This window comes from Vipera ursinii (genome assembly GCF_947247035.1).
Source record: "Vipera ursinii genome assembly, chromosome: 3".
NCBI classification, from domain to species: domain Eukaryota; kingdom Metazoa; phylum Chordata; class Lepidosauria; order Squamata; family Viperidae; genus Vipera; species Vipera ursinii.
In genome coordinates, this window is record NC_139516.1 from 167,763,116 (window position 1) to 167,769,115 (window position 6,000).

The following is a 6,000-nucleotide window of genomic DNA, read 5'->3' on the forward strand; positions in this document are numbered from 1 at the left end:
TTCAACTCCCAACTGGCTCAGGAATTCTGGGAGTTGAAGTCCATGAGTCATAAAAGAGCCAAGGTTGCCTACCACTGTTCTAGACTATATTTATTTATTTATTTATTTATTTCGATTTATATACCGCCCTTTTCCCGAGGGACTCAGGGCGGTTTACAGGGCAAATTAAAACAATACAATATATACAGGTTAAAATTAAATTAAATTAAATTGCCCCAAAATAATTAAAAATTTAAACCTTAACCCAAAAAACCCTCAGTCTAGGCCAGCAAGCTCGAATAGCCAAGTTTTTAGGTCCCGGCAAAACGAGCGAAGGTTGGGGGCCATCCGGAGTTCCACAGGCAGATGATTCCAAAGGGGAGGCGCGCCCACAGAGAACGCTCTCCCCCTGGGGGCTGCCAGCTGGCACTCCCTGACCGGCGGCACCCTGAAGAAGCTCTCCCTGTGGGAGCGCACAGGACGATGGGAAGTTGATGCTGGCAGCAGGTGCTCCCGAAGATAGTCCAGACCCATGCCATTTAGGGCTCTATAGGTCATCACCAGCACCTTGAATCTCACCTGGAGGGCAACTGGAAGCCAATGCAGCTCGCGGAGAAGAGGCGTTACATGGGAGTATCGGGAAACCCCCATCACAACTCGCGCGGCCGCATTCTGCACCAGCTGAAGCCTCCGAGTGGTCCTCAAGGGCAGCCCCATGTAGAGAGCATTGCAGTAGTCTATCCGGGAGGTCACAAGCGCATGAGTGACTGTACGTAGGGCATCTCGGTCCAGATAGGGCCGCAACTGGCGCACCAGGCGAACCTGGGCAAAAGCCCCCCTGGCCACGGCTCCTATATGATCTTCCAAACTGAGCCGTGAGTCCAGGAGGACGCCCAAGTTGCGGGCCCTATCTACGGGGGATAACACCTCACCCCCCATAGTTAACGATGGAATAGACTAGTTAATCCGAGATGCCGGTATGCACAGCCACTCAGTCTTGCCGGGATTACGTCGAAGCCTGTTTCTCCCCATCCAGACCTGGACCGCCTCCAGGCAACGGGACATCACGTTGAGGGCATCACTGGGTTGGTTCGGGGTGGAGAGAAAAAGCTGGGTATCATCAGCATAATGATGATACCCCACCCCAAAACCATGAATGATCTCACCCAGCGGCTTCATATAGATGTTGAACAAGAGGGGAGAGAGGACAGATGATCCGTTATGTTTTTCACTTGATTTCATTTCCACTCTCTTAATAGAGTTAAGAGTGGATTTTTTCCCCAGACCAGTGGCTGCTTTTCTGTCCACATTCAGAAGCAATATTACAACAAAACTTCCTGATTGTTTTATTTAATTCAAGTAGCCTGGATAGATTTCACTTCACCATGCAGAGCTAGACTGTGTAACTTTTTATAGCAACACCTGGCTTTTGAATGGGCTGGGGACTATGTCTGCATCTAATCCTGGAGCTTCAGATTGTGTTTCTCTATTTTAGAACTATATAATCAGTTGAAAATCACCAGAGTCTGAGTTGTTTGTAAAATCATGATCAGTACTATGAGAATCCTTGACCACCTTCAGAAAAGAGGCATATAGTATTCACATTTACAAAAAATCACTATTTTTGCATTAACCATTAATGTGCTTGTTATTTGTATCTTCCTGGAAAAACATGAAGCATAATGTTGTGAATCTTGTACTTAATCTTTGCTTATCTTAACTATAGCAAAATATAGACTAATTTTCTGGGAATTAAAAAGCCATCTCATTGGTTTGGTGATCCCAGTATAGTCAGGGAGACAACTGTGATTAGCTATAAAATAATTTATGCTGAATATGAACTATGGTATGAGCTATCACTTAACATACTATATTAAATTCAAGTTCAGAAACATGCATTAATTCAGGGCCATAATCTGGAGCCCATGACATCATTATACAACAAAGGTTGACTAAGTCAAATTATTTTTGTAATTAAAGTCACTGAGTTTTGTAAGCAATGTACCTGTAAACCTGCAAAAGTCAACATGATTGCTATTCTACTTAGCAGTCATTTTAATTATTTTTTAAAATTAGTATTTCTCATAAGGAGAGACCTTAAATATTACACATATTTTATTTGTGTATGGTGAGTTCATGCTGAGAAATTTGTTAGATGACAATGCTATTCATATTATAAATATGGTGTTTTAATAATAGACTTAAGACAGTGATGGTGAACCTTTTAGAGACCGAGTGCCCAAACTGCAACCCCAAACCCACTTATTTATTGCTGGGTGCCATCTGGGCGTGGCCCACTGGGTGAGCATGGCTGTGGTGGTCATGGCAGACTGGGTGGGTGTGGCCAAGGTGGGTGTGGTCACCTTGATGTTGCTCATAGGGAGGGATGCCTATGTGGGCCGGGCAGGGTTGGGGGAGATCAAGGAGGTCTCTGGCAGGAGGGGCAGTGGGCAGGAGGCTCGTCCTGCGGGGTGAGGCGAGGCAAGGCAGGGTGGGGGTGCCATTGGCACGGGGCAAGGTGAGGCAGGGACAGCTGCTGCCTGACACCATCGTCCCCTGCACACAGGCCAATGAGCATATGGGGCCGACGGTGTCCGTCAGTAGCCACAGCCTGCCGGCTCCTCGACCGGCGCACTCTGGGGTCCATAGCCCACCGCCAGCAGTTCAGACAAGCCACCTTTGACCTGGACAGATGGCCGACAGCTGAGTAGATGATATCAGTGGGTCATGCCTGGGAAAAGGACAGCATGCGAGGCCAGGAGGGATGGGATGGGGGGAGGGAAACCAGCCATGCTGGGATACATCTGGCCACATGGGACCTCGGACAGCTGGTTGAAGAGGGACGGCTGCCATCTCTGGGCCATGGCCCGTGTGCCCACAAAGAGGGCTCAGAGTGCCGCCTCTGGCACGTGTGCCATAGGTTCACCACCACTAAGAACATATAAGGGATGTCATCCTACTAGGGTGATTTGAGGCTTGGAGTGGAGTTTCATGAACCACAGCTGTGTTTAGTCTGTATATATATTATTTCCTCTGTTAAATAAATATGCCCTCAAATTGAGCTGAGTTTGTGGAAGCTCCACTTTCCTATGTATGTTAAAAAGCTGTTTGTCATTGTTATCTTCTGAAGTGTTTTTTTAAATCTTTCAATCTAGCCCTCTAGCTTTGGAATTTTCAAGCAGCTCCCCATTCAACCATTAACCAGGACTAGTCCTGCTGGTTCTGAGATCAACCAAGGTTGGTTAAGTGCTGCCAACTGTTGATTATTAGGAGTGCCACCATCTTTCCTTCTAAAGTAGAGTACAGCTTTTTATCCCATTTGTGATAGAATGAAATTTGCTAAATTGAGACTATAAGACAGCATGAATACAAAACCACACCAATGTTCAGTAGTCCAAACCATTGTACTCAAGCTGAAGGATGCTACATGAAGTGAAGTGGTCTTCTTCTTTTCCCCTCAACATAATATGTTTACATAACATAGGGAAATATATTAGCATTAGCATTTTCTATGAAAATGGATATTTCTAGAATTACAGCTACTAAAACATGTTCAAATATGTTTTCGAAAAGAATTCAGTCTACTTCTGTAGAAGCCATCCAAGTCTGCTCAGAATTATTTTACTATCTAAGCAAAAGGACATGTTCTTCCTTCTTCTCCACTGCCCTATGTAAAGGGTCTTGATGGGTAATTGAATCATACTAACACTAGCAACAAGAGAGTATTCTCTACTTCAGACTGCTTTGAATTTTATTTATTCAATTCTTTATATGGTGCCCAGCAAATGTTTTCACATGTGAAATGAATAAGTGTCCCACAATAGTAGGTTTATTTATTTATTTATTTATTTATTTATTTATTATTTATTTATTTTATTTTAATTCCATTTATATCCCGCCCTTCTCCGAAGACTCAGGGCGGCTTACAAGCTTAGCAGTAGCCTTCATTCTGTGTATATGCCTGCTTATTAGGGCTTTCACACACACCTCAAGTGGCATTATTACAAAGTCAGCTTAATTGCCCCCAACAATCTGGGTCCTCATTTTACCTACCTCGGAAGGATGGAAGGCTGAGACAACCTTGAGTTTATGTGCACAATCCTCATTATCCACAATAAAGGACAAATTTATTAGACTGTAAAATAGATTTTTGTTTGTGGTTCTGTCCGAAGGACTTTTGATAAAAGGATGCATGTGATTTGCACATGTGCAAAATACTGGATCGACTTTTGTGCCAATGTAAAATAAGATTTGTTTTTTTGTAAAGGCTATGGGTTGTTTTTTTCTTCAGAGGAAGCAGTTCTGAGGCCTGGACAGCTCAGGTATACTTCTAATAATATATAGTATAATGTATAGAGCCAACATTTGGCCAGAAAACATTATCATAAAATAAGTTTAGCTTTTTTAAAGCTGTTTGTCTTTGCCTCCCTTTTAATAAAAAGCAGGTACAGAGGAGATTATTTTGGCATTCCTCATTCAAAGAAAAGTGAGTGTGTTACTCTGACTTCTTTATGGAACAGCCTAATATTTTTATCTCAGCCAGAACAGGTAAAGCAACTGTCAGAGTCCTTACCAGCCATAGTATGTAACCTCTTTGTGAGGTCTGGTTAATGAGATGTGACTTTGAAGCCAGGTTAAAGGGCCCACATGGCTTGCTAACAGTTGAAAGGGTCAGCACGGTTAGCCCAGAGATGCCCCTGCTTCAGGGAAGAAGCTCTGCTACATTCACTGGTATTATCAATGTGGCTTTCCTGTCAGGTTTATGGAAATGTTTTGCCACTCTGGTGGTTTTGCCTCCCTGGTTTTTCCAACAGCCCTCTCCTTCCCAGGCACTAATTGGGGCCGACCCTGCTGTTTCAGAGATCAGCCAAGCTGAGTGAGGTGCTGTAACCTGCTAAAGCAGGCAGTGCTGCTGAAAAATGCTGCAAATTAACTACAGCTTCTTTCAGTGCCTCTCTGAGCCAAGACATCAAATACCTTCATTTCTTTGTAATATTGTACAGCGAGAGGCACAAGGGGGTAAACAGCCTGAAAGCAGAGTGCTTTTCTCTCTTGCGTTGCCACGCTGCAGGCAAATGCCAACTTTTTGTCTCATAAAAAGCAATCTAAGGAGTGATGGAAAGAAAGCAAATTCCACCCTGTCCTCTGGCAAGCCAGGAAAACAAGACTTGGGCATTTTTAATTGAGGCTTGCAGAACACAAAGAATTGAAGCTGGCATAAAGTGCTCAGCATTATCTCCCTTCGTGGCAAGCACCTTTTTAAAAATATCTGGCTTACTCAAGCATACCACCAAAGGGCATCAGAGAGTCAGCAGTCCTGTGGCGTTTGTCCTTGGGCAACTGCCAGCGAAACCGGTTTCAGCCAGCAGATGTGTGTGCAAGCAGCTGAAATTCAGCTTTTCTGCCCCAGATTCCGTCTGTCTGGCTGATTGTTTCTTTTTTTTTTCTCCCAGATCCTCTTATTTTCAAGCTGGTTTGCTTTAATTGTGACTGTCCTATTAGAGGAAGACAAAGTGGCATGCTGGACCTTTGTAACAAAATTGGGGTTCTGAATTATTTTAAATGTACTGTGAAGAATTTTAAAAGCTGAAACGGAAAGGGCTTCCGTCTCCTGCACCCTCAAGAAGAACAGATAGCATTTGAAATAGCTAAAGCTTGTTAAACAGCCTAGCCTGAAGCAGCTGCTGCAATAATTGGTGTGGAAACCAAATCCTGACCAATGGCACATCAAACAGCGCCTGTTTTTTTTTTCCCCAGTCTGCCTTTTTCTTAAAAAATTAGAAGCTGCTAATTTATCTTATATGATTGTGCTATTGTACTGGTACACATATCTATTCTGAACAGTTCATCCATGTGCTCCTTTCTGGTTCCATATCTTTATCCTATTTTTAGCGGCTAAGGTAAAAATTGTGAAATTAAGGTGATGCAGATATATGCATTGCTATATCCACTTTCATCCACCTTCCCTTAAGTTTCTGTGCTGCATTGTTTCTTCTCTTTCAGGTTCTGTTTTTTATTAGG